This window comes from Arabidopsis thaliana, chromosome 3 (genome assembly GCF_000001735.4).
Source record: "Arabidopsis thaliana chromosome 3, partial sequence".
NCBI classification, from domain to species: Eukaryota; Viridiplantae; Streptophyta; class Magnoliopsida; order Brassicales; family Brassicaceae; genus Arabidopsis; species Arabidopsis thaliana.
The window spans coordinates 14,489,770-14,515,600 of record NC_003074.8 but is presented as its reverse complement, the minus strand read 5'-3'; the positions used below and the strand labels follow the sequence as shown (position 1 = coordinate 14,515,600).

The 25,831-nt window shown below is 40.0% G+C and overlaps 6 pseudogenes across 6 annotated transcripts; 3 read left to right on the top strand and 3 right to left on the bottom strand.

The window, feature by feature from the left end:
- Positions 1-968: 968 nt before the first annotated feature.
- AT3G42386 lies at positions 969-5,669 on the bottom strand (annotated as a pseudogene; the record flags this gene model as incomplete). Its single annotated transcript has 1 exon — positions 969-5,669.
- Positions 5,670-7,571: 1,902 nt separating this feature from the next.
- AT3G42383 lies at positions 7,572-11,474 on the top strand (annotated as a pseudogene; the record flags this gene model as incomplete). The annotated part of the gene is made up of 1 exon: positions 7,572-11,474.
- Positions 11,475-14,035: 2,561 nt separating this feature from the next.
- On the bottom strand, positions 14,036-15,355 carry AT3G42360 (annotated as a pseudogene; the record flags this gene model as incomplete). The annotated part of the gene is made up of 1 exon: positions 14,036-15,355.
- Positions 15,356-15,904: 549 nt separating this feature from the next.
- Positions 15,905-16,777, bottom strand: AT3G42356 (annotated as a pseudogene; the record flags this gene model as incomplete). The annotated part of the gene is made up of 1 exon: positions 15,905-16,777.
- A 1,282-nt stretch (positions 16,778-18,059) lies between these two features.
- AT3G42353 lies at positions 18,060-18,545 on the top strand (annotated as a pseudogene; the record flags this gene model as incomplete). The annotated part of the gene is made up of 1 exon: positions 18,060-18,545.
- A 4,468-nt stretch (positions 18,546-23,013) lies between these two features.
- AT3G42350 lies at positions 23,014-25,674 on the top strand (annotated as a pseudogene; the record flags this gene model as incomplete). The annotated part of the gene is made up of 3 exons: positions 23,014-23,106; positions 24,128-24,241; positions 25,462-25,674.
- Positions 25,675-25,831: the final 157 nt, after the last annotated feature.

The window sequence follows — 25,831 nt, the reverse complement described above, 5'->3', positions numbered from 1 at the left end:
ATCTAACACAACGTAAATTTGTTGTGTTTGAAGATCATCATCTCGCTATGCTGAAATTGTTTTGATTGGACGACCCTCCTTTCTTAATATCCGCTCCTTTAAACTGCACATATTAACCGTTTTTACTTTTTCGAATTAACCAATACCAAAACCGATGACCAATTAGTCATGATTTCCGGATTCTAATTTTCGGAGACATAATTGTCATTTTTCACTAAACAAAAAGGGAAAGTCCCTCAACTTTTGAAAGTGTCTATATTCACTTAAGTTTTCCCAAAGTGCCTCAAAGTGCAACAAACCTTTACTTTATTTAGAAAAAAAGAATTTATTTTAAGAAAGTAACGAGGATAATTATATGGAAGCTATATGTATCTTATTAAATAAAAATAGCAATTCAAATTATGAAAAAAAAATCAAAGTCTCTGATCACAAATTTTAGATGATACTAACAAAAAGAACGACAATCACATTTGTCGATCAACAATTTTGTAAACTATCTCTCAAAAAAATTTGATTCCGAAATAGCGAGAATTTTGCAAAATTGAAACATATGACAAAACCGTTACATGATACATATTTTAAATTCTAAATTTTAAAATATCCTGAATTTTAAATTTTAATAAATATACATTTATTTAAATTAATTTTGTTTTGTCATACACATGTAATTGGTTATATCAAGCAAATTGATAAATCTGATGTTTGTACGTCATGATACACCTATCGTAAAAGAAATTTTTCCTTTTGTTAAAATTCACATAATAGAATGTGTTAACTACGATTTAGAACTCAAATATCAGAGATTAAAATTAGCATTTATTTCTTACACCCCCCTATTTAAGCCGGTGTTATCTAGTATATAATAAATTAAAGTTATCTCTATATACAAGGTGACATGTATCTTCTTTTATGTGAGCTCAAATTTAATATATTGATGAATAAATAAAAATATTTTGGAGCTTGATTCATGTGGACGCTTGCTTGTACTTAGTAGCTGGTCAGGATCAACAATTGTGTCTCTAGAGGTCTCTACAGAGAATGCCTGACCATCAATCATAGGTGGTTTCCTCATCTTGTCCATGTAAAAAGTCATAATAACATCACACATATGCAAAGCAATTTGGTTGTGCTTCACGTCTATCTGAGCACCAGCAGTAGCTAAGAATGATCTTCCCATAATAAGGGAATCTGGAGGTTCTTCTTCATATTCAAAAACCACGAAGTCGGTTGGAATCAAGCATTTTGCAATTTTCAGTAGAACATCTTCTAAGATACCTTCAGGGATTCTCTTTGAGCGATCACCTAGGAGAAGAGTAATCCTAGTAGCCTTGAAATATGTCATTCCAAGTCTTACAACAATAGAATGAGTCATCAAATTGATACAAGAGCCAAGATCACAAAGAGAACTAGGAAACCTGTCAGGTGAGATTGAGCAATCAAGTACAAAGCGTCGTGGGTCGGGTAGCTTCTCTGGAATCCTCCTTGGAATTATGTCATTGACTTGTTCTGAGACAACCACTGTCTTTGTCTGTCATCTTTCTTCTTTGGAACTTCATTATAACTACACTTGGAAGCGATGATGACACCTCCCACTTGCCCGGAAAGCCATCCCTCCCGCTAAGCCAAATCCTTCCCACGAACTTGGTCATATCCTGATATCAACGAAAGATAAGATTGTTGTGGTTTACACTAAGCGATCATGCACATGCTATGATGCTCCCCATGTTTCACCCCCAGACATATCACATATCGTTAGAACAAAATATCATAAGTAGGATGCGTTAACCAAATTCCCTAGCCCCTCATAGATCGTTCAATCTCACGTTGGTACAGTTATGCCTCACCATGGTCATTAGACCAGTTGTTTTCTCGGCCTCCGCCGGATTCATCGATCCGGGAGTTACCAAAGGTTTGATCTCCAAGGCATCCACTATCTCTTTCCGTCGCTTGTACCCTTCGAAAGAATAGTGTTTCTCTTCCAATTTCTCTCTTAAGTTTTGGTGAAAGTTTTGGTGTATAGTGTTGTGTCCACAAGCTTTGCCGAATGGGTTGTATTTATAAGTCCGCCCCAATCATGCTTTGCTCTCCTACTTGTGTCCAACACATTGGTGTGCGGCATGGTCAGCCGTATAAAGCTTCATATGGAGACATCCCTATACTCACTTGGAAACTGTTGTTGTAGACATTCCTCCAACGTCCGTATAGTCTTTTCCGACTGCTTGTCCGTTTGCTGGTGATAGGTCCTACTCATGTTGATTCTTGTTCCCAAAGCTTTTTGGAATGCCTTCCAAAAATGGGAAGTGAATCGTGAGTCTCCAACGGGTACTATGCTCACCGGTACACCGTGAAATCTTACAATCTCATCAATGTACTCATCGGCTATAGCTTTCACTCCATCCATTTTCTTGATTGCAATGAGATGGGCTGACTTGGTTAGTCTATTGACTTTCACCCATATTGCGTCCTTCTTTGCCCGTGTAGTGGGCAGCCCAGTTACAAAGTCCATTGTAATGTGGTCCCATTTCCATTTGGGCATTGACATCGTTTGTAACAAGCCACTCAGACTTGTTGTTCGGCTTTTACCGACTTTCAGGTCGGGCACTAGGATATCCATTCCGCTATATCTCTTTTCATGCCTTTGTATTGGTAGTACCTCTTGATGTTCCGGTGCATCTTGTTCATCCCTAGGTGAATTGAGAATTTGAATTGGTGAGCTTCTCGAAGAATATCTTCCTTGAGTTCTTTGTCGTCTAGTACTCTTACTTATCCATTGACCACGATTGTCCCGTTTTTCGATGTTTCGTACTCAGTTTTCTCATTCGGTGGTACCTTCTTCAAGTTCTCATCCTTCCCTTGACCTATACAGATTCGCGTTAGTAAGTCGGCCTTGTCTGCCACACTTAACCCTAACGGTTTCATATCTACTTCCAAGGCATTGAGACTCATCGCACTGATTGTTTCGATCAATTTTTCTTTGTTCTTTTTGTGGTTACCTATGCCCTTCTTCGGCTTAGAGAGTCGGCCAAAGTGTTTGCCTTTCATGGATGGTAAACTATGTTAATATCGTAAGCTGTCACAAGTTTCATCCATCTCCTTTGTAGAGGTTCAATTCCGGCTGTGTGAATATATAGTTAAGACTCTTGTGGTCGGTGATTATTTGCATGTTAGATCCATAGAGATATGATCTCCATATCTGAAGTGCGAAAATCAAGGCTGCCATCTCCAAGTCGTGAGTTGGGTAATTGCCCTCATGCTTCCGCAAGTACCGACAGGCATAGGCGATCACCTTCTCTTTTTGCATAAGTACACAACCCAGCCTTTTTATTGAAGCATCCGTATATACTCCATAGCGCTCGTCGGCTTCCGGCAAAACAAGAACCGGTGCACTTGTACGCATATCCTTTAACTTGGGGAAACTTTTTTCGCATTCCTCGAACAAAGTGAATTTTGCTTCTTTCCGAGTTAACTTGGTCATGGCTTGGGCTATTGTTGCGAATCCATTCACAAAATTCTTGTAATAGTATGTCAACCCTAGGAAACTCCTTACTTTGGTCGCATTTTTTGGGGTCGGCGATTCTCTAATAGTCCTTATCTTTTATGGATCTATTGAGACGCCTTCCTTGTACACTATATGCCCTAGGAACCATATGCTTCTTTGCCAAAAGCTGCATTTGCTTATCTTGGCGAAGAGCTTCTGCTCCCACAGACTCGTTAACACTGCCCTTACGTGTTCCTCATGGGTTTCCTAGTCATGTAACTGGATCATCTCTACCAAAACGCTACACCGTCGTGTAGACACTCGGCCAGGATAGCTAGCCCCATCTCTTCAAGTCCTTCGCATTACATGGCGATCAATTAATAGCGTTACAAGACCCCATCATAGCACGGTTCCCTACAAACGTCAGACATATCACGATCTTGGTATGCTTATGGTCTTTGCCTCCTACCACAAGCACCACGTACAAAGACCCAAGAATTCAAGACTTTATGAAACATATGGTTAATCTAACAAATAAAATCATTAATATCTCAAAACAACCTCCCATCCATAACTGTAGCATAAGAATCTAAAAGATCACATATGCAACCAATATCCATCCTTCATGTCATAAATCATCAGTTATATGATTCACGAAATCAATCAATGAATGTAAAAGTGTATGATCATGCAACCAAACCATATCCGGAACACTCAGAAACCATATCCGATGGGGCAAACTTTGCCCGTGACACACCCGTGTTGCCCATCATTGCCCATATAGTTATTTCTTTTACCCATTGAGTGTTTATCACCTTTTGGGTACGTATGGTCAATCAGCCATGTTTTCGGGGTAACTTTCTCTCATTCAGTCTTTTGCATGTTCCCGATGCCCTTATGCGGGTCACTACATTCTCCCCCTTTAATAGAATTCATCTTGAATTCCAAAAGGATTGGATGGTCCGGCTTCATCTTCTTCATTTTCTGTTCAGAAAACTGTGGATACTTTGCATGGAACGTCTCTTCATCTTCCCATGTAGTAACCCTACGATTTTGCTTTCCCCAAAATACATGAATTTGTAGAATCCTTATATTCTTCTGTTCCCGCATTCGAGATTGACTCCTATCACCATGCTTGAATTGGTAGTTTGCGTAGTAAACCTACTTGCACTTGATGTTCCACCTTCACACTTTGGCATGAATCACATTGGATTACCCACTTTGCCACTGATCTCTTCATTCCAGGCTAATGATAATACCTCCTTATGTCCTTGTACATTTTTGTACTTCCTTGATGAATGCTTAATAAAGAAGTATGTGCTGCCCTCAAAATTTCTTACCGTAATCCTTTACGGGCATGCAATGTAATCCTCCCATTGAGTAGTAAAGTGGCGTCATCAGCTAGATGATAACCACTAGCATTCGGACCATTTAATGTCTTTAATTTCTCCACGATTTCTTGCAACTTTTCATCTTGCACATGTTCCTCTCGAATTCGGTGAAGTAGGCTTGCTTGAGTCACAGCTTGCAAACCCAAGGGCTTACTAGATTCACCTTTTAAAGTTAACATACTTACTTTCTTGAACTCATCGGTTAGTGACTCTAGATCTTTCTCAACATCTACTTCCGTTTTTCGGCAACTTAAGGCGTTTGCCACCACATTAGCCTTCCCCGGATGATACTAAATCTTCATATCATAATTGGTGATGAATTCCATCCATCTCCGTTGCCGTAGATTCAAATCTGGCTGCGTGAATAAGTACTTAAGACTTTGGTTGTTCGTAAACATGTGTATTGTTTTCCCGTATAGGTATGATCTCCGTGTCTTCAATGGGAATACTACAGCAGCCATCTCTAAATCGTGAGTAGGATAGTTCTCCTCATGTCGTCTTAATTGCCGTGATGCATAGGCAATCACCTTTCCTTCTTGCATAAGGACACATCCCAAGCCAACACTTGAGTTGTCGGTATAAAGAGCATATGGTTTATTTGGCTCCCGCACTGCTAGAATTGGAGCGGCTGTCAATGTAGTACCCCGCGCATTGATCCCGGGCAAGAAAGAAGGGCAAGAGAAAAAGAAGAGAGAATGGTGCGAGAATGAGAAGAGGGGCCGAGTATTTATAACCCGCAGAAGCCAGAGTAGAGCCCAAGTCTTGAAACTTGAAGCCAAATCCATTTGGGCGAAGCCAACTTGGTGACCAAGTTTCGTCCCAAGCCATCCGAGCCAACTTAGAGCCGAATCCACCTGGGCGAGCCAACTTGGTGAGCAAGTTTCGTCCTAGAGCCAACTTGGTGACCAAGTTTTATCTCCCTTCCCTTACACAAGTCCTCACTCTATAAATAGAACCCAACCCTCGCTTAGTTAACCCTTAGAAGCCTTCGCACCAAAGCTCTGCCCAAACCAAGAGAGAAAGAGAGTTTGTCCGAGCCTTTTAACCCGTGAGAGAGAGAGTTCGTCCGAGTCTTTTAACCCGTGAGAGAGAGTTCGTCCGAGTCTTTTAACCCAAGAGAGAGTTAGAGATCGCCGAGCCTCAGCATAGTCTGAGAGAGTTTCCGAGTAGAAACCATCGGTCAAGTTAGGAAGGTTCATCGGTGATTGTGAGTTCCGGTTTTTGTTTTGCATGTTTGATTTTCGTTTCTTCTTGCATGTTCTCTATTCTCTCTTTTCTTTGCTTTGTGGTTGTTATTATTGAGGTTGTTTATTCGAATAGCTAGGACAGTTGAGACCGAAGCACCATATCCTATAGGAGTGGTTGTGTTAGCTTAGCACCATTCATTCGAGAGGGATGGTTGCGTTGTCAAGACACTACTCGCTAGTATTCAGTAGACTTAGTAAGAGGACTCTATGTTCATGCGCGTTGAAAACGAACCGCACGTTTCATATTGTCGATTGGAAGGTCGTAGTGTGTGGAACTTGGGAGTATCCAAGTTAACTCCATAAGCATACTACGGTCATGTGGGATGTATCTGACCTTACCTTGTGATTTCGTTCTTTCGTGGGGTGTGCTTGACGAGATGCAAGTGACCCCAAGGGGTTCGAAGGACCCGGAGAGACTGGGTTAGCTACCCAAGGGTCGGTGTCGTTTACACGACGGTGTAGCCAAGGTGATGTTCCGGTTATATGCCTTTGTGGTTATAACTCGGGTGTTCACGATTTGTGGAGGCATGAAGTGCATCCGGGCCCTAATTAAAACTTTAAGAAACGTTTTGTTCTTGTTGTGTTTGTGTGGTTTACTACCTTCTCTATGTACTATGATTATTTATGTTATGCATGTGGGGATTATGGGTGGGGATTAGACTAACGTTTCTTTGGGAACCCGAGCTCATTGAGTAATGCTAGATTACTCATGACTCTACTTGTTTTGAAGGTAACCTTTGAGGGGATTAGAGGGAGTGGTGAACACTAGGGAACCCGGAGTAGTTTTTCAATGTCCTTTTGTAAAAGTTAAAGTATGTATTTTAGAATCGTGTACTTTTGGGCCTCATGCCTTGGCCATAAAAACGATGTTTATGTTGTGGTTTTTCCTTGTATTTTCATAACTCTTTGGTAATGAAATCGGTATTTATTTTAAAGTATACGTGTTTCAACTGATAAGACTTAGTCCGAGTCGACACAACACTTGGGTCAAGTGAGGGTTGGCAAGCCTAAATGGATCCCAAGTGGGGAAATAGGCAACCTTGAGTGGGCTAAGGGTCGGAATGTGTTTCCGAACCTCGGCTACTCTATGGGAACTCATTTCCATTGTGACGTCCCAGACTGGCCGAGTTCTATTACGGAACGGGGGCGTTACAACAGGTGGTATCAAAGCATGGTTTGGTGCTTTTTAGGATCCAGTTTTTCAAATGTTTTATCGAGTAAATGGTCGCAAAAGGCACTTAGGATAATCCGGGTCGTTCCTATTAGGATAGAGGGGGGGGAATATTAGAAACCTAAGATCGTTGTTGGATTGGATGCAGATGTCAAGGCAGGGGTCGGACGAGAACCAGTCGAGAGATGTGTTGTCTAGTCGTGGAAACTTTGCGCAGTATCCGGATTCGGATAACTGGATACCGAGTGAGAGTGGTGAGATTACCGGAGATTATATTCACTTGGAGCCGTATGGATTACCTGAATGGGATACCCCCGATTCCACACCCAAGCACTCGTCGCCCGGATCGATATTTTTTGATACATCGAACGAGAGTTATTGCGTCTCGATCGCATAACCCCGTACAATCCCCATCGCTCGAGCAAAATCAAGGAAATCCTATTCCCGAAACTCAGAACCAAGGAGCCCCCGAAACGCAGCACACCCTGGATATTTTTCAGAGTCTATTGGGTCACATGATTCAAACACAACAACACCAGCAGCAGATCCAAGAAAGCCAGCGAGAGGAATCACCATCCGCAAAGTTCTTGAAGCTCGTGATGATGATGAGAGACTTAGGAATTCGCGTGTTTAAAGGAGAGCAAAACACGGTCGTGGGAGACAAGTGGCTAAGAGACCTTGAGAGGAATTTTGAAATTTTTCGATGTCTTGACAACTTCAAGAGACAGATCGCGGTTACGTTTTGGACGAGGACGCACGAATTTGGTGGGAGAGCGTCACTGCCAGGGACCAAGACCAGATGATATCGTGGGAAGCTTTTAGAAGAGAATTCGAGAAAAAGTACTTTCCACCAGAGGCCCGTGATCGATTGGAGCAGCAGTTCATGAACTTAGCACAAGAGACAAGGAGTGTCCGATCATACGAGCAAGCTTTCACGCGAATAAGAAGATACTTATATAACGGACAAGACGATGAAGCATTGATGGTGCGTAGGTTCTTGAGAGGACTCAGGCCAGAGATATGGGGCCGACTACAAGCAGTCACATATAGTAGTGTCAATGAGCTAACTGAACATGCAGTGAATGTCGAGGAGGGTATTGAGTTGGAGAAGAGTGTGAACAAAGAAAGTGATCGATCGGGAGGAAGGAAGGCTAACAACGTAGAGACCAGAAACAACGCTCCTAAATTCACACTGAATCAGGAGAGAGACAATGATAAAGGACGGACGAGAACGTGCTATAACAATGATAGAAGGAGAAATGATGTTGATCCAAGGGCATGTTACACATGTGGAAAGTTGGGACATTTCGCACGATCATGTCCTGTGGTTACCCAACCGACGCCAGCGTATATCACATGTTATTTCCGCTGTGAAGAAGGGCATCGTTCCAATGTATGTCCGAGTAAGAAGACAGGCCAAGGTAATCCAAAGGGTTATTGTTATTCGTGTGGAAGTCAAGACCACTACTCTCACGCGTGTCCGAGTAAACCCCGGGGACCAGACAATCAACACAACTCACGACCCCCACCAGCATCAGGAGCGAGAGGACCCCTGACAAAATTAGAGACGACGATTGCTAACGCGTACGCGTTAGACTTAGAATCGACAAAAACCCCATGACCTTTTAAAGGCCCCGTAACAGGTTTGTATGGGTTCTAACTCTCTTTTAAAAGTAGTTTTTAGATTTTGTGTATGATTTGTGAGAATGTTTTTGCCGGTGTGTGAATGCATTGCCAGGAACGGTGAGTATTGGTGGTGTACCCACATATGTGTTATTTGACTCGGGAGCCACCAATAGCTTCATTACACCTGAGGTGGTCGCAAAATTCACCACAATTTTTGAGGAAAAGGAAGTTAACATCCTTATCCATACCGCGAGTGACCAACCACCCCTTCAAACCCGTAGAATCCTATTAGGAGTACCCGTAGTAATCCTTCGGACAACTCTACCCGCAAACCTTTTGATTATGCCCATGGGGAAGTTTGAGGTGATTTTGGGAATGGATTGGTTATCTGGATACCATGCTCGGATAGATTGTACTAGAAGTAGAGTGGTATTTGAGTTAGGAGACCAAACCAAGATAGTTTATACCGGAGTGAGCCCGAGTGTTGGGGCAGTTTTTGAATCAGCCCTTCGTGCCGAAAATATGCTAGTCCAAGGAAAAGCATATTTAGTAACCCTTATCGCGGTTGGTGGAGATAGAGAAGAAGAAATGAAAGTTGAAGACATCCCAACCGTAGGACAATTCGCGGGTGTGTTTAAAGCATTAGAAGGCTTGCCGCCTCCCCAGAGCAATCCTTTTGCCATTTACCTTGAAGTTCGAGCTGTCCCAATTGCGAAGTCCCTTACCGAATGGCGCCTGCAGAGTTAGCAGAATTGAAACAGCAGCTAGGAGATCTTCTTGAGAAAGGATTTATACGCATGAGTTCATCACCATGGTGAGACCCGGTGTTGTTTGTGAAGAAGAAGGATGGAAGCATGCGGTTGTGTATCGACTACCGTGGCATTAACAATATTACTATCAAGGATAAGTACTCGCTTCCAAGGATCGACGAACTCTTGGATCAACTGAGAGGAGCTAGTTGGTTTTCAAAGATAGATCTTGCATCCGGATATCATCAGATTCTCATTGCCGAAGGAGATATAACAAAGACGGCATTTCAGACTCGATATGGACAATACGAGTTCGTGGTCATGCCCTTTGGTCTAACTAGCGCCCCTACCGCATTCATGAGATTGATGAACGAAGTACTTCATGACTACTTGGATAAGTTTGTCATCATATTCATTGACGATATCCTCGTTTACTCGCGAAGTCAAGAGGAACACCACTACCATTTACAAAAGGTTCTAGAAAGACTCAGAGAACAACGACTCTTTGCGAAGTTCAGTAAGTGCAAGTTTTGGCAAAGAGAAATCGGATTTCTAGGCCATCGTGTTTCGGAACAAGGAGTCACCGCAGACCCTGAGAAGATCGCAGCCATCCATGAATGGCCACAGCCAACCAATGCAACGGAGGTTAGAAGTTTCTTAGGATTCGCCGGATACTATCAAAAGTTTGTGAAAGGATTCTCTTCCATCACCAAACCCTTGACGCGCCTCACGAGTAAAAGCGTGCCATTCGCTTGGAGTACGGAAGCCGAGGAAGCATTTAGGAAACTGAAAGAGGCTTTAACTACCACACCAATCTTAACCTTACCTCCCGGTAAGCCTTACACCATATACACAGATGCCTTTAGAGTCGGGTTAGGCTTTGTATTAATGTAAGATGGGAAAGTGATCGCCTATGCGTCTCGACAACTTCGAAAGCACGAAGAGAACTATCCGACTCATGACCTAGAGATGGCAGCCGTAGTGTTCGCTCTACGAATCTGCAGGTCATATTTATATGGCGAGACGGTCCAAGTGTTTACTGACCATCAGAGTCTCAAGTACTTGTTCACCCAACCTGACCTAAACCTGCGACAACGAAGATGGATGGAGTTCATTGCCGATTATGATCTTCAAATCCAATATCACCCTGGGAAAGCCAACGTGGTGGCCGACGCCTTGAGCCGCCGACGAACCGAGTTAGATGCAGACAAAGAGCTGAATCTGCTTCTGGAAGAATTCAAGCAGATAAATATTTTTACCGTTGATGGAGAATCACCAATAGCCGCTTGGACTTCAAACCATTTCACAATCAAACATGTTGCAGCGGATACGAGAAGAACAACAACAAGACGAGAAGTTACAAGAGATAGTTGCGGAGCTGAAAACGCTAGACGGACCCAACTCTAGTGGTTATCACATGGCGAATGATGGTACCTTGCTACTCAACGGGAGAATTATGGTACCCGATCGAGGAAACTTACGACAACAGATCCTCCGAATGGCCCACTCGTCTACACTGAGTATTCACCCTAGCAGCACCAAAATGTATAAAGACTTACGCCGCTATATTCATTGGCCAGGAATGAAGAAATCGATAGCTAAATGGGTAAGTCAGTGTGATTCCTGTCAACGAATAAACATTGATCCTCAGGTTCCAGCCGGACTGCTTCAAAGCTTCCCAGTTCCAACATGGAAATGGGAATCGATCTCTATGGACTTCATCAGACATATCACGATCTTGGTATGCTTATGATCTTTGCCTCCTACCACAAGCTGCACATACAATGACCCAAGAGTTCAAGATTTTATTAAACATATTGTTAATCTAAATCTAACACATAGAATCATCAATATCTCAACACAACCTCCCAACCTTACACTTTAACATAAGAATCTAAAAGATAACATATGCAACCAATATCCATCATTCATGCCAAAAATCATCACTTATCTGACTCACAAAATCAATCAATAAATGTAAACGTGTATGATCATGCAACCAAACCATATCTAGAACTCACTCAGTAACCAATAGAACGCTTGCGATGATTCGGGCAGAATTCCTCGACAATAGGACCTTTCTCACGATTCTCGGTCAGACGGTCACTTCGAAACTCGGCAGCCTCACGGTTTCCCTCCCTTTTTCTCTAAAAATTCTTTGGATCGAATTGGGTTTATATAGGGATGGCAAGGGTGAGTCAGCATGTACACGTCTCATCTGCCCATGATGAAACGCATGCCATGACACGCATGCCGCCTTAACGGAATGGCGACACTTGGGCGATGAAACTTTGCCCGTGGCAAGCCCGTGTTGCCCAATCTTGCCCATCTTTGCCCAAATAGATATTTCCTTTCCCCGTTGATGGTTTATTATCTTTTGGGCATGAATGATCAATCAGCCGTGTTTTTAGGGCAACTTTCTCTCATATGGTCTTTTGCCCGTTCTCGGTGCCCTTATGCGGGTCACTACAGTGACAGTCCAACTTTGGTTTAAACTTGCCTAACCAATCAGCAGTATGATGATTAAGTCATAGCCTGCCTGCCCGCAACATTCACTGCGGTAGGATACATTTTTGGTTCCTTATGGAACTTCCCTTTTCTCACAAAACTCTGCGTAGCCCCATAGTCAAATATGTAGGGTCCCCATACATCGTCTCAATGTTGAGTACCCTACCCCCAAACATGATATGCATTGTTTATATTTTACTAGGATGGCTTATTGACTTACCAGTGATCAAATTGAAGTTACCGGCCCCGCCAGTTTCCTTTGTTAACTCATACACGCAGTGTAATGCCTCAGACCAAGACTAGGACTAGGCCGAGGAATTTTCGTTAAAGATTTAGCAGGCCATACAATCGGAGCATTCGAAAGAAGTCCTTACGGGACGAGTATTGTTTCGTCCGACCAACGATCTCGCAGTTTTGGGGATACTTGTGAGCAAGTGGTCGGGGAACCGGATGGGTGAGTCAAGAGGAACATGGACTAGACTGACTGAGATTAATGTGTTGATGTGTTGAGGGAATGGATCATGTAGATTATGCTTGATGATATGGGCTTGTAACTGATCGGGCCTAGTGTATAGCCGAGAGTGTTGCTTTTGTGTAAGCAGGTAAGAAGAACGAGTGGCCTATAATGATGAAGATGAGATTTTGGATAAGTATGGTGAAATCAAATAGAGATGAGATTTTGGATAAGTATGGTTATGGATAGGAACAATAATGGATAGGGACGAAAGTGGATAAAGATGAAGTATGGATAGGGACGTGAGTGGATAAGGATGAGGTACAAATAAGAACGAGTGTGGATAAGTATGAAATTTTGGATAAGTATGGAAGCAGATAAGGATCAACTTGTGGATAAGTTCATTCATGTCTATCCGTTCCATACAAATAAGATCGTCCAAGTTTATCCGTGTATGGATAATAATTCAAGTCTGTCTGCAGGTTTTGGATAAAGTTACAAATAAGCTCGGTTGAGCCTATCTCGCCACCTGGTGCTTCCCAAACCGTCCTACCACCCCTATAAATAGTCATTCTGCCTTATTCTTCTTCATTCACACCGAAACGCCAAAATCTCTCTAAAAAGTCCATGAGCGAGTGTTGACTAGTTCTTCTTCAGGTACGACTAGTTCATCCCGAGGAGCTCTAATGTCGAGGCTCTACCAAGTAGATTATTTAGGCGATCGAAGGCTTATTTTAGATTAGGATTAGATCGAGTCTAAACCGTTCAGCCGAATCAAGGTAAGTTTCTAGTTATTCTTGATTGCGTGTTGCATGTGGTTCCATTTAGTTGACGTACTCATGGTAACCAGCTTGATTGTTTATTTTATTGATTTCTTGAGATTATGCTTTCAATATTGTTATACTTCCGCATACTACTTGTTATTTTGGGTTTTGGGTTAGGGAATTATTGCCTGTTAGAGGGAGCTAGGAGTTACTGGGCGAGTAGCGCTCATCCCCCACTCTCTTTTGCAGGTAACCTTTGTTGTAAACCTTAGTTTAAGCATGGTTTAGTTTTGTGTTGCCTTGGTAGATGGTATTTTTGTATTTTATGTACGACTGAATTAAGTTTTGGCTTTTGTACCAAAATCCTATACTTGTATTTGGTAATGTATTTTAATACATTCTATATGAATAAGAAATTGGTTTTTCTTAAAGATCTTGTGTATCCTCTCAGTAGTCTAGTCCGGACTAATCCCAACTCGCGGTCGCGGTATGGGTTGCAAAGCCTTTAAGTCTCGTGGTCGCGAGGAGCGGTCTTCTATGGTCGGGCCTGGCCTTGGGTGATCTTTAGTCGGATTTGTGTGCTGGCGGTTGCCAACCATACGTGGTTCTTCCGAAATTGTTCTTAGTTTTAGGATGGTTCGGGGGTGTTACACGCGGGGTGCCATGGCAACTCTTTTGGCCTGTCCGGATGGCTCACTCCCTACCCGATTTCCCTTTTCACCAACTGACCCCTCCGCTTGTAGCTGCGGGCATTCCCTTATGTAATGCCCCGTCTGACTACAGCGGTAGCACAACTTTTGGTGATCTGGTATCACTCTTGTCTGCATTTATCCTGTCCCCGAGCAATGTTGGGTACTGTGACTCATACTTCCACACCTCTCACATGCCCCCTTTCCATCCCAGCATTCGCTTTTATCGTCGAGTTGGTAGAATTATCTTGTCTTTTCATTCTTTGGATTATCACCCGTCTTTGGGCGGATCCTATACTCCTTATCGAGGTTTGCCTCGATCAATGTCGCCATTTCAACCAGTTCTTAGACAATGTTGAAGGTACTGACCGAGCAATGGGTCCTTAAGTCTACCCTATGGCCTCGGAGAAATCAACAAACTTGCGCTACTTTGTCCTCGAGTTCTCTTCCCACATAACGTCTTGGTTTGTTGAATTCCTCTTCGGATTTGCAGACCGTACGGCAACCCTGGACAAGATCCAAGAAGTAACTCTCAACAGGTTCCATGCCTCGGATGGGAAGAACTTCCTGTTGAACTCGTCCTCAAAGCCGTTGAAGGTTTTGATACGCTCACCTTTGAATTTATTTACTGTAAGCCACTAGTTATGCGCATCACCTTCCAAGAAATGGACACTGTACTTCTTGTAATCCTTCAGGGAGAGAGTGGACCAAAAGTTCCGTACAAAACGTGCCCTCCACTCGTTCCCCTCAATTTGATTTGAACTACCCAAGAAGTGCTTCGTCCCAAGTTGTGAGATAAGTTCCAACAGGCTTAGGTAGTCCACTTTACGAACCGCCTGAATCGGTGTATCAATTTCGATCACTTCTGTCAAGTTCCCCACTATGTTCCCAGAATTGGTCACCGTCTGCTGAGTCTTTCCATCCAGAACTTTGGCTGGAGTTCCGCCGGCAGGACAGTTTGGGTAAGAACGGCCAGTTGTGCCATCACGGTTTTCATCGCATCCCACATTTCCCCGATGGAAGGAATTCCGGTAGGGTTTTCCTTGCCTTTTTTCTGCCTCATCATTCCCATCCTTGATCTCTTCCAAGTTTCCTCCCTGATCTCTGTTTCCATTATCCGCGGTCTAACAATCACGGATTTTAGAGTCAGGGTGCCCTTGGTTCTGTTTCCTCCTCCTAGGGCACTTCTTTGGCCTTTGAGGAAGTCTCATGGGTTATATTGACCCTCTCGGTTTGACTTGTTCCTGCTGCTTCCTTATCCTTTTTTCGCTTTCTCATTTTGCTTTTTCTCATGTGAAAGTTCCAAGTTAGTCAACAATATCGACCTACTGAAACTTAACAAGCAAACAAAACCTATTCGCAAAGTGCTGTCTGGCGAGTGGTGTTTTCCCCTTAACCCAAACGATCCTAGGAGCAAGCATGCTTTATTATCAACTTGAAAAGTCCCATCCTAGACCATAAAACCGATGAGGTTGTTTCCATCCAGAAATAACTTAACTATTCAATTATTAAAATGCTCGATAAATGCTCAAGGTTGTTTCCATAAATGCATGATTCATCGGGGATGCTGCCTCTGCAATGTTAAAATCAACTCGATCCTCCTTAACTTCCACAAACTCATCTTCACAATCCATCGAAACAGTATGACAAGCAGTTGTAAGGCTACTCTTAGTCCATCTCGGGAGGGTCTCTCGAAGAGGTGTTGTTGCTGTCCACTCAACAGTTTAACAACATTGATAGATTCCAATGTAAAAGCAAACTCCTGGAGTTTCCTGATGTTTGTTTGCACTTGAGAAAGGCCGGTCTTTAGCTGTCCGAGTTATTCCTCTAGCATGGCTTCAGTTTTAGTCTTAACAACGGGTGGTGGGTGGGCTTGGATGTAAGAAGTGTTAGCTGGAGAAGCAATGGTGTAGATCCTTGTTCCTCTTTGCTAATGATGGAAGCCTTAACCAATTTCATGCGCTTACTGTCTTTGGCTCTTTGTTGTGAGACTCGTCACAACGTTATTGATTAGTACCAATGTTTTGTTGGGAGATCTTGTCATGAAGTTGCAAGAACTTGTTGCGTTTAATGACTTCTGATACATCACATCTATTCATCGAAAAAGATGCTGATGAGCTGGCTTTCTTGGAAACCATGTTGTGGACAGTCCCTAAGATAAGATTTGAATCTGATCCATGCTGCCTTTAAACCTTCTGTTGGATCTTAAGAAAATGAAGAAATCAGCAGCCGCATTGCTTCTATCATGGATTCATCGAAGAAGTGGTGCATGTTCGTCCAATTTGTCAATGAATCAGGTGCTAGCTGTCGGAGCCACGATGCTCCTTTACCCATTAAAGAGTGGGTAAATAGCTGGCAAAGTAGATAATCAGCTGGACCGTCTGCTTTGATGGAGGAAACTAAGTCTTCTAAGATTTCCAAATGATCAAGTGGTGCTTCATCTGGAGCACCTCTAAACTTTGCTCTAGAAACCATATCATATAATAAGCAGGTCTTAGCTCCAAATCAGCTCTTTCCAAATGCAGGAGGGTATATCATAGACTGATTAAAGTAGACAATATCGGGCTTGTTGTAGTCAACAAGTGTCATGGTCGTGTTGCCATGTTGGTGTCAATCGACACACAGCCAGTGTCGATTGACACTACTGTCGATATCTACCAGCAGTTTGTTGTGTTTCACCTTTTAGTTCCCCTGTCACATGAAAACTAAAAGCCTAGTCTAATGGTGAATCAAAGAGAACTTCGGCAACAACGCCAAATTTGATATAAGTTAAATTAATCCTAAGACCACTCTCTCAAATAAGAGGTCAGTTGCAGCACGTAGGGATCGAATTCAAAAAGTTCTCGGATCACGCAATAGACTAATGGCTATCGAATTAAGTTAAGTAAAATAGGTAAAGAATATAAAAAGAAACAAAAGCAAGCAATGGCAAATTGGATGGAAGTAAAATAAGATAATACAAACGTCAGGCTTAGGGTATTCTCAGGAAACAAATGATTAGTAGATCTAGTAATAGTTAGCATGTTATCGAACTGTTCTTAAACTCAAACCCTATTAACAGAATAACGGTGGTTTGCCTTGTTACTCACTATGCCTAAGGCTAAATATTCCAAGCGTTGGCTTGACAAATCCCTATATTAAGACATGCATGCTAAACGAGTTAGATAAGCTGATTCTTATTGCACATCTATAAACATGGCTCATCAAATAGTAGTTCTAGTAAAAGATACCTTTTTGGGCATACCTATTATTTAATATCAAGTTCTAGTTATCTACTTTAGAACTAGCATTCAGAATAACCAAAGATGAAGAATCTTACAGATATCCTAACAGGTGGCGATCTACTAAATCATCTATAACCCTAATGAGAAACCCTAACCCTAACAAGTGGATTACTCAGACATGATCATAGAAGAACAAAACATGTTTGAATAAGAAATCAATAATGAATATAACAAGAGAAAAGAGTTTAGAAGGATCTTCTCTTAAGGGAGTCTCCACAGGATTTTACACCCAAGATTAGAAGAGAAAAATAGAATAGCCTCCCAAAACCTTAGGTCTAAACAATGACCTTAAAACTATATATATAAGTTTCTAAAACGTGATGGGTTTTCTTTAAAAATAAGGGAAAGTTCAGGGCTGAATCTGCAAATCTTCATAACTTCAATGAAACGCGAAATTGAATTGCCATCAGATATTGGTGTCGCTCGACACCAGAGGTTGTATCGATCGACACCTACGTGATTTTTGGTCTCTGGATTTCATCGCGGTATACGTTCTCTGTTTTTCATTAGGATGCTCCATTATGTCTAAATGCATCCCAAATGTGTAAAAACCTGAAAAGGACTAGAAAAGAATCTAGAAATAACAAAAGACTCTAGACCTATCCCTAAATCATAGCTAAAAGCAGTAAAAATAGAGGTATATCAAATACAATTACAATTTATACATTAATGTATATAAATATAGCTAACTAATGACAATGTATTTTTTTGTAGAGTCGTGTAGAGTACGCCAAATTGCTAATTGTGCAAGACAAAGATGCACATCAAGTACAAGTTACATTTGGAGCATCTCTGCACGTTGTTAATTTGAAAGGCAAGAAATGTTTGTGTCGCAGGTTTGATCTAGAGAATATCCCATGTGCCTACGCGATTGCAGCGGGAGAAAAATGAAACGTTTCTCATATACCATTGTGTCATCCTTACTTTCAAAATAATTATTATGCAATTCATATGTTAATGACATCATGCCCAGGGTTTTTGGAATACATGTTCCCAAAATGTCGTGACGAAGATATGTTTACCACCAGAAGCTCGTCAACAACCAAGAAGACCAAAAAATCGAGAATTAAATCTGCATTGATGATAACATTGTATTTTCGCCCACTTTCGCTATGTTTTTATTAGGTTTTCCATGGAAAAATCAAGAATTAAAGGACACTTCAAGGAATATTTCGAGTATTTGACCTTCAAGGAAGAATTATGAGTTTTCATGCAAAAAGAAGTAGAAGTCGACCAAATTCTGTTTTAGAAACAGTTTATGTGCCTCAGATGTTTGGCATCCGGCCAAGGTCTTCCCGATCTCGTCCTGGAGGTATCTAGGTGTCATTGGAAAGCCAGAAGAGTCAAGATTAACGTCGAAGTCAAATCGAAGCAATCCATGACGCCGTTCAATAGTTATGGCCCGAAGAGTGAAGAATTGTTCTAGAATCGCGGTTTTGGAAATGATCAATTTAAAACCGCCGGCCGAAGAGACTTGAACACGGGCGTCCCCTCAAGTCTTCCACTGACCACTAGGGTGCACAACCACTCCTTCCTTTCCTCTTGCCGCCGACTTCAAGCCTCCCTAAGAAGCCCAGGAACTTGGCCCATCACTTACTAATCAATGGAAGGACGTTTCTACCCTTTAACCTAATGAAGCCCTATAAATACTAAGATTAGGGGAAACCCTAATCACCACCCCACAAAATTAGGCTGCCCCTTGCGCCTCTCACCGCCTCAAAGTCGTCCTCTTCTAGTTCTTCATTGTTTTTCTCTTTTCTCTTCTATTCTCTATTCTCTACTTGTAAAAGGAAGAAGATTTATCAAGCTTTGGATTTCCAGAGAAGATCCTTAAACCCTTTTCATACCCATATTCTTTTTATGCATTTTTTATTCATATGATGTTGCGTTTTTTGAGTATGTGTGAGTAGATCTCTAGTTACGTTTTAGGGGGTTTCGAAGGGCATTCATGGGGACTTTAGATCAAGTTTAGGCTGGTGGTTTCTATGGCTTTGTTTGATCGTTTACACTATTCTTTCTAGTTGAGTTTAATCTTAATGCATGTATGTCCGGAACGCCACCTAGTACATGATCTTAGGTATTTTATACTTGGCAGAATCTTGTATAATTGCTTGCACTAACTCAACTGAATAAAGAACTATAACCGTTGCACGCCCGCAGAGTGATAGGGACTTATGGACTAGAAGCGAACTTGAACTTAATGCTTTGATCTGTATCTCAAACCATGTTAGCACCTACTAACCGTTAGGGCAACTGAGTACGCGAGGTATTAGTGAGAATAGCTGGCTTTCACCTACTAGCCGTTGGGGCTAGCTGGTCTTGAATGAGTTTTGTATGTCCGAGAATTTGGAAGTAAACAAACCTAAGCATGTTATCACCTAGATTGGGATCTATACCTTTTTGTTGAACCATGATGCCCGAAGAAAACTCCGAAGACCTAGCGTTTTGTTTTTACTTGTTTTACACCGCTCTTCTTATTGAAATTTACTTTCATTGCCTTTTACAGTTTCCTTTTATTGCTTTCTTATTTTTATTGCACTCTTTACTTATTTTCATTGCATTCACAAAACCCCACTCTTTCTTTTGTCTTGATCCATGTTACCTAACTTTAATTCTTCCTTGTAGATGCACTCCCTGTGGATTTGATCCTCAAATACTACTCCGATATACTGTGCACTTGCAGTAATCATGTGGTGTTTCAGGTAAAAGCCTGAGGCAAAATAAAGCACGCATCAATTGGAGATTGCTATGGAGAAGAAAAAGCCTAGAAAACAACACACTTGTGATAATTGCAAATTGGACACAATCGTAAGACATCCAAGGCTTAAAGTCCTTTATGATTATTTTTTCTTTTCTGTAGGTCTTTACTATTTGAATCTCAACATTGGTTTTTCATTTCTATGATTTTGTTCTAAAACATCAGTGGTTAAAGAACGAAAGTATTTTTTGTCTATTGACTTCTTTGTACTAAGTTTTTATGATTCTAGGTTGACAAACCAACATGTTACTAACACTTCCTCTGTACAAAATAAAAAATGAATCGGAAGTTAGATCTTGTTGATTGTAACCAAAAGCCATAACATGTTCTTAAAAGTGTGAGACATACCAAAATAAAAAGTCGAAGACAAAACATGGTTCTTCAAAGATTGAAACATAACAACCAAAAGAAAACAACACAAACAAAGCTTCTACTCATCCATAAAGCTAGGGAATTTGAAGGCCTTACGACAAACTTTAGAGTGTAGGGTTACAACAAACTCGCTTAATTCATCAAACATCTCCACAGTAGGGACTGCATGTTCTTATCACACAAGCCATCAAATGACTTACCAAGCGCCAAACATTCGATGCATTAGAGGAAAATTAAGTATTGTTAGCGGCTAAATAACGCTATCTAACGAGACAATAGTGGAGTAGAAAGCGCTATATATGCGCCCATGATAATAGGTCAACGAATTCTGATATCGGTTTTTTGTGGTGCAATATTTTATTTATATATTATAGCGTGTTGTCTTATGCAATGTAATATTGTTTAATAGCGAGTATATTTTGTTATTGATGTTCTTATTAACTATCTGATTTTAAAATTTGGATTGAATTTTAAAATTTTAAGTGAATTTTGAATTCTTTTATTTAAAAAATCCAGTTTAAATCTACAGAGAAGAAAATCAATAATAATCATAATATAGAAGGAAAATTTTTTGTTTTAATATTACAAGAACTTTAAATATCCTGCTATCACTTATAAATTCTACACGATTCCATCTTGACCATCACTTCAAATTCTCCGGCTTCACTTGACACTTGTGATATTACCCTTTTTTAGTTTTTACTGTTTTTAGCTATGTTTTAGATATAGGTTTTTGAGTTTTTTTGTTATTTCTATAGTCTTTTTAGAGTTTTTTCAGGTATTCTAAGGATTGGGACAAGAATGGAGATAAGGAGACATTTTGGAGCAAAAGCTGAAGAAAATAAGCCAAATGACAAATTCGCTTTCATATCAAGTCGAGAATGTCGATCGACACCAGTTGCGACCCAGAAAAGTCCATGACGGTTTAGAGTTTGAAGATATGTAAATTTGGCCAGAAGACTTTTCTATTTTCATTATTAGTCCATGCACATTTTAGGTCATTATATAGTTTTAAAGGTCATTGTTTAGACCTAAGCTTTTTACCAAGTCTTTTTCTAAGAAGTTCCAAATCCCCTGTTTTCAGAGTTTCACCAGAGATTTCAATAACAGTGAAGAGATCTTTTATAACTCTCTCTTTATTGATCTCATCTATGCTTTCTTATTCATACATGTTGTTTGTTTCAGCCATCATGTCTGAGTAGTCAGCTTGTTAGGTTAAGGGTTTCTCATTAGGGATTCATATGATTTAGTAGATTGCCTCCTTGCTAAGTTATTCTAGGATTCTTCATCTTTGGTTGTTCTTAATGCTAGTTCTAGTTAATTACTCTAGAAGTGGATCTTAGATAATAGGTATACCTACCATAAGTACCTGGTACCGGAACTACTATTTGATGAGCCAACGTTTATAGGCGTCCCGAATAATATCGGTTTATCAACTTAGGTGAACTTATCAAATTCGTTTAGAATGCATGTTTAAGTATAAGATTTCACAGCACATCAATAGGAATCTTTAACTCTAGACATAGTGAGTAGCACGACACATCACCGGTTATTCAGTAATTAGGGTTTTAGTTCAAGAACGGTTCGATAACAACCTAACTATTTCTTGATCTACTAATCATCAAAATACCTTATGCCTGATGTTTTATTATCTTGTTTTACAACCAACCAACCTGCTATTTGCTTTACTTTTTTTTTTCTCATACTCATCTAGCTTAATCTTGATACTTTAGCTTATTGTGTGAACAAAAGAACTTTGTGGAATTCAATCCTTAAGTACTATCGACGATCTCTTATTTGAGAGAGTGGTCTTAAGGAAATTTGAACAATATCAAATTTAGCGTCGTTGCCCAAATTCTTGGGAATCACCATTAGGCTTAGTTTAGAGATTTTGTCTAGATTTGTTATTTTATTTTGATTCTCACGCGTTTCTTGTTTTTCTTCATTTCTATGTTTGAGGTGTATGTCTCGGCGCACAAGAAGCACTAAACTAAACAATTATCCTATTGATCTAATGTTATGTCTGAATTTTGGCAAGAGAACAAAGGTATAAGCATTTTGCTTTGCAATCTCCTGTTTTGTAAAACTTGAGTGCTATTTTGGGGACTGAGATGAGAGCTAGTTAGATATCTTTGGTGATTTCTTACTTGTCAAAAGATTGATGATGTTATTTGGTTGTACATTTGTGGCATGCTTCAAGGCTGCTTTCTCTAAGTTTCTGTAGGTAATTGGTTATTAATTTGATGGTTGGAAATCTTGAGTGTAGGGTGCAAAGAAAACTCTTATCATGAGGGAAATTACAAAAGATGGAGTTCAAGGGATATTTTCATCCAAATAATCCTTGGTTGCATGTGACATTGCTATCTTCATGTATGACATGTATATTTCTTTCTATTTGATTGTTTGATATAACCCTATTTTTATTGATTTTATCTATGTTTTAGGTATAGGATTTTGAGTCTTTTTGTTATTTCTCGAGTCTTTTTAGAGTCTTTTCAGTTATTATATGAGGAAGGACTACAATGGAGATGAGGAGACATTTTGGAGCAAAAGCTAAGGAGAAGAAAGTTAAGGACGATTTCGGTTCCAGATTCAGTGAGAGTGAATCGACACCGGTATCGGGCCAGTAAAGTCCATGACGCTTTCAAGTTTACAGAAGTGGAAATTTGCACAGAAGACTTCCCTATTTACATTATTAGTCCTTGAACGTTTTATAGGGCATTTATATAGTTTTAGAGGTCATTGTTTAGACCTTAGTTCTTTTCTATCAAGTTTTTATCAAGCTTTTCATCGAGTTTCAGAGAGACATAAGCTATTCATCCCTTGTTTTTAAGAGATTCATTTCGTTTTCAATACAGTGAAAAGATCCTTTCATATTCTATTCTTATTTGTTGTGTTTATGCTTTCTATATCAATTATGTTGCTTGTTTTAATCAATATGTCTGAGTAGTTTGCTAGTTAGGAATAGGGTTTTTCATTAGGGATTCAAATGGTTTAGTAGATCGCCCCCTGGTAGGTTATCTATAGAATTCTTCATCTTTAATTGTTCTTAATGCTAGATCTAGAGTAATTAACTAGAACTTGAATCCAGATAATCGATATACCCACCATAGATATATGTAGTTGGATCTATTATTTGATGAGCCTGGTTTATAGCTGTGTAATAAGAATCGGCTTTTCTACTAAGGTGAACAATTGAACTCGTTTAGAATGCATGTCTAGGTATAAGATCTCTCGTCTTCTCCGGTTATTCTTAGCTATAGGCATAGGGAGTTTCGCGGAACGCCACCGGTTATTCCATAATTAGAGTTTGAGTTTAAGAATGGTTCGATAAGAACCTAGCTATCATTAGATCTACTAACCAATAGTTTCCAGAGAATACCCTACTCCTAACTCTTTATTTAATCGTTTTACAACCAATCAATCTGCTGTCGTTTTATTTTGTTTACTTTTTACTTCACTTATTCTCTGCTAGCTTAATCTTGACACCTAATTCTTTGTGTGAACAAAAGAACTTTGAGGAATTTCGACCCTTAAATACTGCAACCGATCTCTTATTTAAGAGAGTAGGTTTAAGGCAATTTGAACCGTATCAATATATGCTCAAGTAGACGCCTTTTTATTCTCTGTTTGCAGTTAGTGCATACAATTGAGTTCATTGTTTTCTCTAGTTATGATGAGTTCTCATGGAAGAAAGCGACTCAGATGCTTGTAGAAGTTGCAAATTATGGTGAGGCAACTGGGTATGAGGTCCCTTGCCTCATGGTTTCAGTCAAAGACGATCTTGATACGTCTCCTATTTCCATACAAGAATCCACCAGTGTAGGGTTCTTACTGAAATCCGAGTCAATGAAAATCAATAGAATACTACATACACATATATTTATTAACATGGATTGTTTTTGCAGATGAAACATAATATGGGAATAGAGCCTCAGATATCAATCATCTCCAAATTGGGGGATTTTAACAATTTATTCCGCAAAATTTTAACTACAGCACAACACCTTCATTTAAGAATCCCAGAGACCGAAGCAGGCAAAAGCCGCAAACATTACAACACGCTAATCAACCCCTCTATGCGTGTTTCAAGTATGTTTTCTTTCCTAGAATCCTGAATCTTGACTCAAGTTTTGATTTGCTTCCTATATTGTCTGATTTAGTTTTTAATATAACATTGGAAAGGAAGGCGAGCTTAATGAGATATGGAGCCAAAAGGAATATGTAAATCCAATAGCTGATTGTTGCCACAATGAAAAAAACATATGAATTTGGTCGTCCTTATACATGAAAGCTAAGTAGTATATTATATTTTGCAGTTCGAGAATCCATTTGCTCTATTTAAAGATTGAAAAAGCTACTTATATGTTGAAGACAGCTTAAGGTTTAACTTGTTATATTATCTAGTAAGTTCTCTTAAGAAAAACTCTAATCTGATTACAAATCGAAATTCAGGTTTACACCAGCTGTAGCTTTTGAATTAGTGTAAATGTATATAAGAAGGACAAGCTAAACATGAAGTAGCAGGCGACATCAATTTCAGATCCTAATATGTGTATAAAGGTTAGCACCTGATTCCTAAAATCTTATTTCGAATGGATGATGTTGACTGCATCTTGTCTTTATTTAGAAAAGAAATATTCAATCTCATATTCGAGTATTAGACATAATCAGAGTAATAAAGAAATGAAAAAACCATAGTTTTTATTCGAACTATAACATAGTAAACAAAATCCAGTTGAGTTTTTTTACCAACTCTTATTCCATTGAACACGTCCTGACAATGCTTGAGCATCTTTATTCCTTGATTTGATGCAACTAAACCTGTGAGCATGAAATTTGTAAAACAACTTCATTAGTGCCAAATATTACTTTGAATATAATCCTATAAAAAATTGAAAACGTTTGTGATTTCTTAACTTATTGATATAACCCTATTTTCATTGATTTTATCTATGTTTTAGGTATAGGATTTTGAGCCTTTATGTTATTTCTCGAGTCTTTTTAGTGTCTTTCCAAGTATACTATGCAATGAGACAACAATGGATATAAGGAGACATTTTGGAGCAAGAGCTAAAGGAAAGGAAGCTAAAGACGATTTTGGATTCAGGAATCAGCGAGGAGTGTTGATCGACACACTCTTGGTGTCGATCAACACCAGTTTCGGCCCAGCAAAGTCCTAGACGCTTTCAAGTTTACAGAAGAGGAAATTTGCCCTAGAAGACTTCCCTATTTGCATTATTAGTCCTTGGATGTTTTATAGGGTCTTTATATTGTTTTTAGACCTAGTCTTCATATTGTGAAGTTTATTGTCAAGTTTTCTATCAAGTTCTTATCAAG